Source organism: Haliaeetus leucocephalus, unplaced genomic scaffold (assembly GCF_000737465.1).
Source record: "Haliaeetus leucocephalus isolate CR32 unplaced genomic scaffold, Haliaeetus_leucocephalus-4.0 Scaffold555, whole genome shotgun sequence".
Lineage (NCBI taxonomy): Eukaryota > Metazoa > Chordata > Aves > Accipitriformes > Accipitridae > Haliaeetus > Haliaeetus leucocephalus.
In genome coordinates this window covers 6,084,355-6,099,436 of record NW_010972991.1, presented here as the reverse complement: position 1 = coordinate 6,099,436, position 15,082 = coordinate 6,084,355, and positions in this window count along the sequence as shown.

The window sequence follows — 15,082 nt, the reverse complement described above, 5'->3', positions numbered from 1 at the left end:
GTCACATTTCTGGTAGTTACATCCGCTTAGGGCAAAAAAGTACAATAAGGACAACCCTTTACATTTTAACACTTCAGCTTCAGAACCTGGCAAACATTAGGAAAACAGAGGCAAAGGGGATAAAAAAACCCAAATAGTAAAAGACTAAATGGATAGTCCAGTGCTTGCTTCTAAAAGCACTGTCAAGATTTAAAGAACAGTTATCCTTCTGCAACTTATGAACACCCTTCTCTTGCTTCGTCTCCTCCCATCAGCTGAGACACTATATTAACTGTGTGATGCTGTGAAGGTTTAATTGAACCTCTTTCACTTCGCACCATTATCCTCACAGCATCGCTCAGGCTGTGATACGGTGATGAAGTGTGTCTCTCTGTAAGGTCCTCTGCTGGGTTAGAAACTGCGGTGGAATATAACTAAGTACTCATACAGTATGAATTCATGCTGTTGGCTCAAATTTGCGGAAATGGATGCAGTTGGGTTAAAATTTTTCAGCATATTTTAGACCACATCAATTTTTTTTCTCTGCACCATTCTCAGTCATACCTGTACCTGTCTGTACCAGGCTGGATTCTGTGTTATGTCTGCTTCCACAGCTGGTATGGTCGCATGGCAATGACTGATTTGAGTCAAATCAGTATTGCTGGCTGATCTATCAGTACATACATCTGGTACTAATTGTCATTATCAGAGCATTAGCTTTCATTTACAGACCAGGAAATAAATGGTACAGAGAGTGAAGACCTGTGCTTTGTGCTTCTGTACTTGAAGAGCTCTGGGGAGAGTTCAGGAACCTCCCCGGGTATTCTACTCTAGTTATAATACTTGGAAACTAGGAATATGGATATGAGCAAATATTCTGATAGGTGTAATCAAGATAGCCTCCAAATAAGTGCATGCCACATTCAATAAATTGCCACCAGTCAATGGACTGGGAGTTAAGGACACTGATCCCTGTTTGTGGGTTTAAGTGGTATTTCCCCATTCAATTGTAAATAGGTGTCATTCACTTTACCTGTATATCTGAGGTGCAGTATGATTACTGGTGTCACTTTTGGCATAGCTGCAAAAGAAATATTCTTGGCTCTTTTAAGATTCTTCTACTTTTAATGCAATGGTCTCTAAAACTCCCTCACCTGGGGATGTTCACTTGTGCTGGCCCAGTGCAGCAGAAACAGTCTAAGGCACATTAGAATAATCCTCCTGGCCAATGGAGATCCAGCTCCCTTACAAAAATAATTTTATATTTCCATCTAGAAAAGGTCCCTATTAAAATGTTTGTTATGTTTTTCTTTGAGAGCACAGATTCATAATTATATCTTCTCTTTTCCTGCCTGAGATATGTGACATTTCAGTCATTCAGCTTCTTTGACAGAGGTGCAAACTGACATTTCACATGCTCTGCTGCAATCTATCCCTCTGTCTTTTGCAGAAGTGAGGAACTAGTCAACTTTGTGATGCTTATGCTGCCACACAGCTCCTTTTATTCAACAACAGAATTGACTAGACACTGAATGTATCACATTATAGGGACTGTTTGTCACCAAGAGGAGCATCTGTTTGATTGACAGTTTACTTTCTTTAGCAATATGATTGAAAGTTTGACAGGGAGATACTGAGCTGCCAACTTAGAGTCCCAAATATCTAGTAGGATATAGCACCACTATTTTAGGGGGAGTGAGGGTAGAGGATTACCATGTATTTGCATTGTGACTAATGACCATAAAAATGTTTGGACGTTAGTGTTCAGCGCAGGACTTGCAACTTCCACTTTCTTTTTTCCTATTCAACCTGGGAGATAATAAAGTCACCCAAATACCTAACCATTTTACATCTTGCAGCCTACTCATCTCCAGTTGTGGATGTAGAAAATCAAGAAAAACAGTGCTGCCGGAGTTGTGGACGTTTAAAGACACAAAGGAATCCAACTTTGTAGTGAGAAATAACATCTATTAGAGCTGTTAATATAATTTGCACACAGACTAGCTTTGGGGTGCAGACTCCCTTCAGGAGAGGAAATTTAGGTCTGGAAGAATGGACATCACAGAATGCCTACACATATCAGTGGGATATACTACAGAGAGTAAATGAACTTTATTTCTGTTCTTTTCAGGCATTTAAACCCCTTCTTTCTAAACCAGAGGTGGCAAGGGGTTCTTTCCTTCAAAATCAGTGTACGGGCATTCAGAGAGCATGTTGGGTTCCCAAACCTAAGTCTCTGCTTTATCTAAAGAAGTATTAGTACATACCCTACTCCTTTGTGACTACCTAAACACTTCAGCTCCTTGGAGATTGTTATGCAATGGGCCTTTTATCAGTTTCTTCTTTTTAATGCTTTTCCTTTTTACATAAGGTAACAAAGCCCATATTGTGAAGCAGGTTTGCTCTACTCACCAGTGAATGTCCAGATTACTAGATGATAGATTTTTTTTTTTTCCTTGCCTTTTGATTTAGGAAACACCCTCAAATGGAGGTATCTGACATTTCTAGTTCTTCTGATCAATCCTGGTTTTAATCACTGCAATACCTGTAAACCAGCCTACCAGAAATTTGATCTAATAATGGTATGGATATTCCATTACTTCACATTATTCGAACTAAAGACATATTTTTAAATATGTGGATGATGCCTGAAGAAGTACTGTATGTAGAACATCACCATAAAACACAACAAACTCTTGGGTAAGAGGTGCAATTGGCTAAAGCCCTATTTAAAACCTTTCTGTTCTCATGCAAGACAGTTCTTTTCATCCTTGATGCCTGTAGCTGTCCAGGAGCATCCCCAAGCTGGGCATGAGAAGTGAGGAAGGCAAATGAACCTACACTGAGTTCCCCTTCTAGTTCTTTGTCACCGGAAGGAGTGGGCAGATTGAGCAATTTTTGCCCCTCCTTAATGAGAAAGAAAACATTGTGAAGTCAGGAGGCTTTAGAACTCATGGAATTCTACTGGTTGCCTGCAGGGAATTTAAAGTACAAGCAACATAGATTTTATTCAGAGTTTTCCTAATTTAGGAATACATTGTGGAGTGGAATGCTAAGCACTGAGTTGTGCTTATGGAGCTGGAGGCAAATTGGAGTCTTGATGGAAAGGGATGAGAATGGCTAATACAATTTGAAAACTGCTTACTCAGAAATTAATATGTTTTTTCTTGCCTGTTCCCCGCTGCTGTAACCAAATCCCAGAGAGGTGCTTTTTAACAATAAGGACTGCAATGCATTTCATATATGTTAACAGTATCCCAGGGGGTAGTGAGATGTTGCTGTGCTCCAAGTAATAAGATACATATTGGAATGAAAAGAAGAGAGATGTAATTATTTAAGCAAACAGTCCCGTAGCTGGAAAATTCATCTGTCATCCAGCCCATCACTGAGCCCTATCCCCTAGCTGAGGTAAAGTTGAATATTTCTGTTGACTTCAGTGGAACAAATCTCATCTATTTCTGCTGTTGATTTGGCCTTTTATCCAAAGAACTAGGCTGGAAATCAGTTAGTAGAAATGACTATCTAATGGGAGGAAGAGTATGGCAAGTTGACAGGGACAAGTTTTACCAAATATATGTAGAATGAAAATGGTCTTTTTACTAAGTTAAACACCAATGATGCATGGATCTTGCGGCAGCTCTTAGGAATAAAGCTGTAAACTTCATTCTCTCCGAGTTTCAAGAAATACAATATCTGATCAATAAACTGACCAAACACTGATTATTTGTAGTGGAAAATTGCCTCCCTGGCTACTAAAATTGTGGAGCAAAGGTTGTTTCCAATTTGAGAAGGTACTTTATTATATGTGTAGCCCAAAGAAACAGATCAATCTCCTATCCCTAAAGTCAAGGAACCTCATCTGGCCTGGAAACAGACATAAAACTAGCTCTGTCTTCACAAGACCTGCATTTATTTGGCCACAGTAAGATACATTCCTTAGAGCTTGATAATCATTTGCCTGCTCGGCGGTAGGAGACACACAGTTAGGTTCTACAGGTAGGCAGAATATTTTTATTCAATGCACAAATTCCTCTAATGATTTCCCATTTAAAAAAAAAAGGCAAAAATTAAAGTACTTACATACTTACAGGTGATTAAATATGGTTCTTTGTTATTTTGATGGTGATGATGATGGTAATGCTGATGATGGTATATTTCTTGAATTTCATTTGCCCAGTTTCAAAGTAGAAATTGGATCTAGGATCATTCAAAGCTTCATCAAATGGAGAAGCTGTAAAATAAAAATTACTTCCTGCCACAGTTCTAATAAACTTCCCCTTCCTGCATCTCCTACCCTCCATGTATAACATTGCCCCTGTAGGTTCATAATGATGATTTAATCTCCTTCTCTCTTGCTTTATGGGAGCCAGTAGCTGGAACTCTATTGAGATTGATTGTTCTTCACTTGTTATTAACAAGTGGCAAATTAATGGAGATGAACAAAAATGAAAGAGGAGATTCAAATTCAGCTTCCTCTGCACCACAGGGTTTTGATTTCAGACAGTTTATTCCTAATTTGAGGACAATGACAGTGCATTGATAACATTCTGTGTCTGTTAGGATTCAGTGTGAAAGCTGATAAAGTATCTTGTGACCTTTTTGGTTCAGATTTAATTATCCCCCCAAACAGCTCTTTATTCTTCCCTGCTGATGCTCCCCCTGGCCTCTTTCCCCTTCACTTGGAAAACTTCACAGAGGCCAGCTAGATTGCAATAGAATAGTGCTATAATTATTCTTTATATACCAGTTGTAGCTTTTGCAATTGCTTCGTAACTGGCGCTCCAGACAATTTCTCTGCTGTTTGCGGGAGAATAGACTGGACATATCAGTTTATACAAAATTTGTAAATGTTTCTTTTTCCTCCAGGGTGGTGAAAATTTCCTGTAATAGTTTTCTGGTGGAGGCCAGGGACTTGAGGGAGCTCTGTTCCCAACTCTGCTGTTGATGCAATACCAAGGAGCCAAGAAACCTGCATCTCTGGGTACTTCCTTGCAGGGTAGGAGGAGAAGCCTCACGTGGGGCTCTGGGATCTGGTCCCAGGGCTGTCTTCCAGACCCAGTGTGCTTCCACAGGAACCTGGGGCAATCTCCCTGTCTTTTGCTCCTGGCAACATCAAAGGTGACACCTTTGAGCAGCTTCCTCCAAGCAATGCCCAGTAATACGTACAGATATTGAAACAGATATATTTTGGGTTTGCAGTACCTGCAAACAAAACTGCGCTGAAATGAAACACTGCCATCCACACTGCTTCTGGAGAGGAGTGGGAGGGAGTGACAACCACATTCAACAGAGGTTAGCTACATGGCTTAGTAACTGCTGAAGACCACTTAGGTGGGCCACCTAGGACTGCCTAGGAGACTCTACAGAATCAAATAGAGAATGGGCTGGTTTTCCAAAGGTGTCTATAATAATAATAATTACTATTGTTATTATTATTTTTGCTGTAACCAAAATACTAGGTTCTTTGCACCACATTTTTGAATGTGACCCCTGTCCAGAGCAGCACTAGTGCAATTTTTGGCTCGATAGCCTGCTTAGAAAAAAGTTCAGTGAACAGCTGCACGTTTCTGGTCCCAAATTGTACATGAAAGGAATACTGCAATCTTGAACATAAGTCGTTAGCAAGGTACTGCACCTTTCAGGGTGGTGTTGTGCTTCAAATGGGATGGATTTCAGCCTCTCATTAGGATTTCATATTGACTTTCAGAAGTAATTTCCCCCTTGTTCCAGCCACTTCTCATTTAACTCCTTGATTTCTATGGGGAAATAATGTTTGTGGATACTTTTGCAATACCCACTCCACTTTTAAGTCAGCCTTTCATGTTAACTGTTGGCACTCAGGTGCTAGCAAAGAGGATTTAATAAGAGTTAACGGCTCTTGAAAGAAGGCTTTTTCGGATCTAGGAAAAGACTATAAAAGTGATTGTTATAGAAGCAACTCATCTCTATCCTACCTCACTTTAAATATAAATGTGTGATTTACAAGGTCTTCTTATGGGGTCTATAATCATGGCATAGAACGTGTTACAATACCTGTAAATCTATGAAAGATTTCCAGCCTGATTGACCATTTCCTTGGTCTTTCTAATCCAGCTCCCATTAAATCAATGAGGAACAAGACCACCGCAGAAGGCCATGTCGAGGATGACAAGATGTAATTCAAGTAGAAAGCAAACATTATTGTCTTGTGTACAGCAAACAAATATGAATGCACAGCAAGTAAACTGTTAGAGAATACCAAAAGATTTGGGAAACCTACTTTTCAATCACTGTTTCTGGAGTTTGATACTAAGATAGAAGCTTCAAGCCAAAAATGTTCTCAGATATCTTGCAGGAGTGATTCAGATGAATGTTACCCCCAATATTACTTTTCCACCTCTTACAGCTGCAAGTTTATAATGGATCATATGGGTACTCTTTATCTGGAAGGTAAGAAAATGAAAATGTTTATTGATGGAATAGAATTAACAGTAATAGTTGAAACTCAAGCTGAGTGCAAGGAATTCATTAGATCCCCAAGATACTAGCTGCGCTATAAAAAGCAGATGCAATTCATTGCTGATAGGTATAAGATAAAGCACATGGGAATACACATGTATACCATCACGGGCTCTAAATTAGCTATTGCCATCAAGAAGGAGATCTTGGAGTCACTTCATATAGCTCCCTGATCATCAAGCAGAAAGTTACAAATTGTTGGGAAAAGAATAGAGAATAAAGCAGGAAGTTTCATGTCACTGTGTTGTACACTCATATCTGGGACTGTGTCTGCAACTACCTCAATATCAGCAAAGTAAAACCTCAGAGGAGAACTGAAAAAGGGAAAGAAAAATGCCAGCTATTGTGACAGGTAGGAGTGATTTTGATCTGAGGAGAGACCAAATACCCCCGAGTCCCTTAGACTGAAAAAGAGAAACCTGAAGGGTTATATATATTTAGGCTTTTTATCATTAGGAATGTAGCAGAGACAGTGAGATGAGAATGACCATTCATAACTAATCATATTGCAAGTGCTAAATGACACCAGGAAAAATTATAAGGCTGTTCTATAGAATAAACAAAGTACACATGAGAGGAAGGATCACTCTGTATTTGCACTTACTTATCTTAAGCTATTTCTAAGTGTATACTCCTGGCTATTGCCAAAGAAAAGGTGGGTGAGGGAGCTGGATCTTAGGTTAGGAACAGCAATAGGCCATTCTTATATGCTTTTGTTGCTTGCATCCATGGTCTTCAAGTGGGTAAATCTCTCAGTATATCCAAGGGGTGTTTAATGTACAGTCTTAAGGCACTTCAGCACTTACTTTCCTTTAAGGTTTTTGGTTATCTCATAAATATAGTAGCAGGTCCTAACTAGTCTCCAAACATAATGCACAATCCTTCTAAGCTGGTTTAGCTTGATTTATTGGAAAAACATATAACGCCAGATGAGATTACTGCTCACACATTGTGTGATGCACCTGACTAGGAACTATGCCAGATATAAGTCTCAGCAGACATCGTGTTAAAATTCAATGAAGAATGAAGCACTAAATGTATCAAATCCATTCTAATGTACATCCTTCTGCAATAAAGGTTAAGGGATATTATGTACCATGGAATAATATGTATACTGGGTCTTTTTTCCCATGAAAGATGCTGGAGGCATTACATATAAAGTGTATATATATTATATAGTATATGTGTTATATAGGTCTTTGTTCTGAATTCTGAAAATATTGGCTTACATTCTTTGGAAATGCTATTGTTCACCCTCATTATTACTTTTTTTTTCTTTCTTTTTTTTTTAATCCTGATTTTTCTGTTTCTGCTCTGTGGTTATCCTCTGTAATGCCCTTGACATGACACTTTAAGAACAGATGTCTGAACTAGATAAATATGCTATAATTGAGTGTTAATAGAAAAAATATACATGGGCTTTGTGACAGACTTGTCAAGGAAACTACAACAAGCTTTCCTGTCTTGGCATCTCGATATCAGATTCCTAATGCTTAATTCATCTTCCTTTTCTTAACATGACACTAAATTATATGTATGATCAATTCAGTTCTTCTGCCAACATTAATATGGACTACATGCACGCAGCAGTAGGTAGATCATATGCTCTAACTTACTTCGAGCAATGAGCACATTGTGCTGGGAACAGGAAAACTCTCAGCAGTAGAGAGCTAGTGATCCTCAGTTGGGTTTGCTTGGAGCAGAGGCAACCTTTGCACGGGTCCTTTTGCGGGCAGAGCTGCACCTGCTGCCTCATAGGCTTTAGCAGAAGGGCATTTTCAAAAGCTCAGTGAAGCTGTGTCTCCATCCAGCACAGCTGTTTGCAAAGGGACTCTCTATCAACATCTTTCCCCCCCTAAACAGCACCCACTTTGCATAGGCCTATGCAAAAGAGCTTACCAAGGCCATGTTCTCTTAGCATATCCACTTTGGAGGCAAAGCCAGCTGAAGGACCTGCTCTCCCCTCCTCACCTCTCTCCTCTGCCTGCTTATTCGTGTCCCTGATTCCTGTCTCAGCTGAGCTAGCTCAAGTACTTTGGGGGCTGTCCTGAAAGCCAGATAACTAAAACAGCTCAGTTTAGAATAAATCCCTTCCAATTTTTAATTCTGGAAAGCATTGAACACAGCCTGCAAGCAGTTGTCCCAGCACAGCTGAGGGGCCAGCCACCTGGGGAGCAAGGGGAAAGCATGGATGGCTGGGATAGTAAAGGGAAAAGACAGGAAAACTTTTAAAGCTGGTCCACAGCTAAATCTAATATCTGGCTGCACTACACTTGATTGTTGCAGGAATAAGCCAGCAGCAAATTACTGTTCTCTGAAGCGAGGGAAAGTCACAAAGGTAATTATACTTCAAAGAAGTAATTCTTCCTTAAGATTCTCTTGAAACAGTGCAGTTTGGATGCTGCCACTTGCACCAGGCTCTGTTGGAGGTAGTGGCTGTCCCTCGCATTTCCCAGTGCCCCACATGCATGTAGAAACTGAGGTATGGGGCTGATTTTTCTGTGGGAGCCCCCTGGAAGGTTTGGTGTGGGGCCAGGCAGAGCATCACAGTGGTGCTGCCTGCATTGCCTGTGCCTGTGCCAGTGGCTGAGGGGACCAGCTGCCTCTGCTGCTGCCACAGAGGCACCAGTCAGGATGAGCTCCTACACGTCCCCCACTGCGGCTGCTCAGGACAAGGTCCTCCATGCCACCGCAGGATGGCAAACCTCTCCTAGACATATACCCCGCTCTCCATCTCAGACCTAGCCTTTCCTCCCCATTCTCTCCATCCCTGTTTCCTTTCTCTGTTTATTCTCTGCTCCCCTCCTTTCCTCTAAGACCTGGGACATGATCATCCCGCCTGGTGCAGCACTGGTAAAGCCTCAGCCACAGCACCACATCCTGTTTCAGGTGAGAGTCCAAGGGAAGCAGCAAAGTTGATGAGAGATCTAGAAAACCAGTCACAAAGAAAAAAATGGGGTCATTTAGCCTAAGAAAGAGAAAGATGTAGAGGAACATGACATCCCTCTTCAAATATATGAAAGGATGCTGCAAGAAGGCAGCAAAAATCTGTTCCCAGTGGTGGAAAGGCTTGACCTGCAGCCAGCCTCGCAGGCACTTTGCCAGGGAGGACAAGAAAGGCCTGAGACACACAGCTTGGACGAGAAGGGGAGACCCACCCTGTGTGTCTTCTCTTCTTTGAAATTTTTAAGAATAGATTTGGCCACAGCTGCTGCTCTGCCCCTCCTGCACAGACGGCAGGCTCTGCGCCCCTTCCTGCCTCTCAGGCTGCCATCACAGGAAAGGAGGAAAGTGTCAGGAGAACCTGCTCCAGCGCGGGCCCTTCCCCGGGCTGCAGTCCAGGGACAACCTGCTCCCGCCCGGGCTCTCCACGGCCGCAGCTCCTGCAGGAAATATCCCCCTGCTGCGGCCCCTGTGGGGCCCTCCCCGGGCTGCAGGGGGGGTCTCTGCTCCAGCGGGGTCTCTCCAGGGCTGCAGGGGATCCCTGCTGCGGGCCTGCACCACCTCCCGCCCTCCTCTTCCTCCTCCCCCTCCTCCTCCTGCTGCTGCTGCCCCCTCCTTGCCTCCCTCCTCCTCCTCTGCCTGTGCCGCCTTCGGCCCTTTCTGAAACCTGTTTTCCGCCATCTTGGCTGAGGGGCTCAGCTGTGTCCTGCGGTGGGGCCGTTGGAGCCGGCTGGGACCGGCTGGAACCGGCTGTGTCCGGCACGGGGCAGCCCCGGCCTCTCCTCACACAGGCCGCCCTGCAGCCACGCTGCCGGCGCCTGGGCACGGACACCCGATACGCAAAGTTAGAGCTGTTCCTGCCTTGGGCAGGGAGTTGTATGGACAGCTTGATCTCTCATGGTCCTGTGGGCAAATGGGATCCTGGTGGGGAACATGGATGCCCCTGCCCCAGAGGGTGGGGAGAGGAGCGGATGGGCTCCAGACAAGCAGAAGGGGAGAAAGGGTCCTCTGTCCCATGAGCAGGTGCAGGGTGGGGAGGAGGGCCCGAGGGACCAGTGCAAATCCTCCCTCAGTTCCCTGAGGTAACAATGTCCTGGGGCACATTCATCCTCATGTCCCCACCATTAGAGGAGCAAACAGTCCTACAGCCTTAGGTAACAGATCCCACATGGCACGAGGGTTTTGAATGAGGGTCGGTCGGTTATTTCGTGTCCCTGCCTCAGTGCCACACACATTGCTTTTAAACCCAGATCAACAGTCATATCATGGAGTCTTATTTGTCTCCAGTCACCCTCAGCTACCCTCTCTGCATGGGAGTTTAAACCAGGCACTGCTTGGCCAGCCTCTGCATGCCAAATTTAATGACGAGGGAGAAATCACCCTGACAAAATGTGTACACAGCTCCCCACACTAAATCACACAGACTAAATCATGCACTCTGCCAGCCATGCTCAGGATGAAAAGTAATTCACTTCATGAACACTCCCCTTGATTTAAATAGAGGGGTATGCCAGCTATTTTTAATTTACGAGTCCCCCACACTGCTGCCGCTGGGCACTTTTTGTAGTATATTGTTGTGATGCGCTAAGTGTATATTAAAGCTTCCCAGCACATCCTATAACATAAATTCTCTGTGTCTGTACTCTCTGTAACTTTGACAGTTGTCAGTTGTGTGGGGCTTGAAACTTGCCATTCTTCATCTTTTCATCAGACTGAATTTCAGCAAATTTGTGTTTGTGACTAGGAGGTTGTAATCTTCACTTATTTTTGCAGGATACACTGATGGCATAAACAGCATTTACAACAGTCTAACCACACTAATAATGTAACCACGCTCTGTATTTAAGAAAGCTAGAAGGTGAGTTCCCATCTCAGAGAGGTATGTGGTTGGGGTTTTTTTGCTGTTTCAGCTGCTAGTCAATGTAATGGTGTCCTCAGCAAACGTTTGCTTGTTAAGGACTGCATCTCAATTAACCTGAATGGTTTTCAAATTGAAACAGAAAAAGAAGTGCATGAAAAGGCCACCTATAAGCAATTCAGAGTGAATTGCTGCAATTTATTGCCAGCTTGAAACTCTGAGATGGACCAAAGGTAAATCACTGCATTCTAAAACCAAGCAAAAATGATCCACAATTTTTTCCCTCCCTGTTGAATTTGAACATAAAACAACCTAGGTTCTGAATACACAGGACTGAGTTGTTCTACAACCACAGAACATTTTTAGCTGTTTAAAGACAAAGCAGTACTGTATGATTTTGTCCTTATGCTCATAGCCCTTCCCATCTTGAATCAAGGGCTAAGTCTCTTTAGAGACTGTCTTTAAGGCAACCTAGCCTATGCTGAGCTGAAGACCCAGCATGTTCCCTCATCAAAGCAGCAGGAACTTCTCCTGCCAGGGCTTTTATGTAGCTGCCTGGCTACAGCACTAGGTAAAATTCTCTCCAGCAGACTAGACCATGGTTCCTCTGTGAGATGACTCTGCCCAGTGGAAGCTGACACTCAAGAGAAAGGTGCAAAGGGCATCACCAGACAAACTGAACTAATTTGATCCCCATAGGACAGTCTCACACCCAGAAAGATCTCATCTTCACCCCTAATAACAAGAAACACCCTTCAACCATAAAACAGTTTCTTCTTAGAGTCTTTTTGTGTTCTTATGTCTCATCATATGCTGTGACAAGCAGTCCCCTGTCTGTATAAAAGCCACAAGTGAAGGGCATGCAGGACCATCAGAGCAGGGCAGCCCCTATGAAAGGGGAAGCTGGGAGAAGCAGCTGGCTCAATAGCTCCATTCCAATAGGCAAAGTGTGATCAAAACATGCAAGCAATTGCTGTCTTTTTTCAGCTTGAAGTTGGGCAGAAGAATAACGCTCTAATGTAACTATGTGGTGGGTTGACCCTGGCTGGATGCCAGGTGCCCACCAAAGCCACTCTGTCACTCCCCCTCCTCAGCTGGACAGGGGAGAAAAAATATAATGAAAGGCTCATGGGTCAAGATAAGGACAGGGAGACATCATTCACCAATTACCATCATGGGCAAAACAGACTCAGCTTGGGGAAAATTAACTTAATTTATTTCCAATCAAATCGGAGTAGGATAATGAGAAATAAAACTAAAAATTGAAACACATTCCCCCACCCCTCCCTGCTTCGTGGGTACAGCTTTACTCCCTAATTCTGTACCTCCTCCCCTCTCAGCAGTACTGGGGGACGGGGAATGGGGGTTGGGGTCAGTTCATCACACGTCGTTTCTGCCGCTCCTTCCTCCTCAGGGGGAGGAATCCTCACACTCTTCCCCTGCTCCAGCGTGGGGCCCCTCCCATGGGAGACAGTCCTCCATGAAATTCTCCAATGTGGGTCCTTCCCACAGGCTACCGTTCGTCACAAACTGCTTCAGTGTGGGTCCTTTCCACGGGCTGCAGTCCTTCAGGCACAGACTGCTCCAGCGTGGGTCCCCACAGGGTCACAAGTCCTGCCAGAAAACTTGCTCCAGTGTGGGCTCCTCTCTCCACAGGGACACAGGTCCTGCCAGGACCCTGCTCCAGCGTGTGCTTCCCACAGGGTCACAGCCTCCTTTGGGCACCCACCTGCTCCGGCGTGGGGTCCTCCCCAGCTGCAGGTGGACATCTGCTCCCCCATGGACCTTCTTGGGCTGCAGGGGGACAGCCTGCCTCACCATGGTCTTCCCCACAGGCTGCAGGGGAATCTCTGCTCCGGTGCCTGGAGCACCTCCTCCCCCTCCTTCTTCAGTGACCTGGGGGTCTGCAGAGTTGTTTGTCTCACAACAATACCGTTGATGGGTATCGCTGATGGGCTCGGCCTTGGCCAGTGGTGGGTCCATCTTGGAGCCAGCTGGCATTTGCTCTATCAGACATGGGGGAAGCTTCTAGCAGTTTCTCACAGAAGCCACCCCTGTAGCCCCCCCTACCAAAATCTTGCCATGCAAACCCAATACAAACTGTTATAAACTTTCATTATTGTTAAATTAGGAGAAATAAGGCACCTCAAAATCGGAAATGTAAAGCTATGATTTCTGTAGCAACCAGAACTGCACTAAACATGTTAGAACAACTCAAAAGAAAATCTTTAATCTAAAAAACTTCTTATCTGGAAGACTATGAATCTAAGTTTTTGCACATTAGCTGTGGCCAGGTTTCACATTGCCTGATATTACATGAATTGCAGGAAGTCTGTTTTCAAAACTTGGCTTTACGTCCCAACTTTGCAGATGAGTCAGGAAGGAGTGCCTGTGTCCTAAACTTGGGAGAACTGGGCCAGAATCAAACATGAAGCAGAATGTGCGTACAATATTCAACAGACAGCACGCAACCCTGCATGCCTGCAGTGGAGACCTCTTAGGTGGGGTCAAACTGGAATTTCCTGACTTTGTTAAGAAGTAAATGCTAACCCCTGGAACCTCATTAATAACTTTTGTGCTTTCAAGAACAAATTGCCACAAAGTGAGATATTGCTTTTCCCTAATGATAAGACAGCTTTTCTTGAGTTGTAGCAGTACATTTACTCCACAGGTCTTTCTTGGTTATAGAATCCTGCTCACTAAAGACTTCCAGACTATCAGTTGGGTAAAAGTCAGCCCTCATTCTCTGGGATCCTAACGAATATCATTTTTTTTTGGATGTCAAGACACTGCTGTTTGTTGTGAGTTACTCCCTGACTTCCTCCTTCACTTTCCCAAAAGACTAACAAACAGATTCTTGCATTGAACAGGAGGTGCATTATGTAACTGCTTTAAAAGTGCTCTGCACTGCAGTCTACTCCACGTTTGCTCCAGTTGTGCAGAGTTAAGGCAAAGGAGACGGTTAGGCAGCATGAGCAGGAAATAAGGCAATAATGAAGATGAAATATGACTTGAGAAAATTCCAGAAGTCCTTGAGAAAACAATGGGGAAGATATTAAGGAATGCCTATTTGTCTGGCTCCAGTCAGGTTAGCAAATTAACCCCAAACCTTGATGTTCCTATATAGACAGGAGAAAGGAGAGTAGCAAGTGGCTGTGGCTGGAAATGAATGTCTGATGATGAGAGAAATATAGGTACCATTGGGTGGGACGTGACTTTCAAAAAGTTCAGAGTGAGGGAACTTACCTAAGGCAATGAGCTAATGTGCACTAGGCATATACACTTTTTGCTGCTAGGATTTTTCCTTCTGGTTCTTTTTTTTTTTTTTAATATATATATTTAAAAGAGTAGGCAATGATTTTGGAAGTGGTTTTTTAGCCTCACTCTGAGCCACTGTTCAGACACTCTTGAGAACAAGCATTTGGAAGTGATGGGAGCTGAAGAACCAATTATGCTCCCACAGGTTGAACTGTCTGCTGGGTGGCACTGAGGGTATTTGAACCTTGAGATTGCAATTGAGCGTGGACATAGCGATGAATGAGGCTGGTTTTGACACAAGAGAAGTGCACTCCAATCATCTTGAATAGTAGTCCTCAATGCTGGTCCTGAAGATCCTCTAATCATACTTCTTGCTTTCTAACTATCAGGCCCTACTTTATGTTTAATTTGTGTCCTCAACATCTTTCTGTCTGGGATTAAGTGGAGGAAAGGAAGTGCCCTCCATGGGGTTTAGTGCATAATCCTAAACTGCATAGCAAGGAACCAATGTTTAGGAATCATAGACAAAACATGACCTTTCTAGGT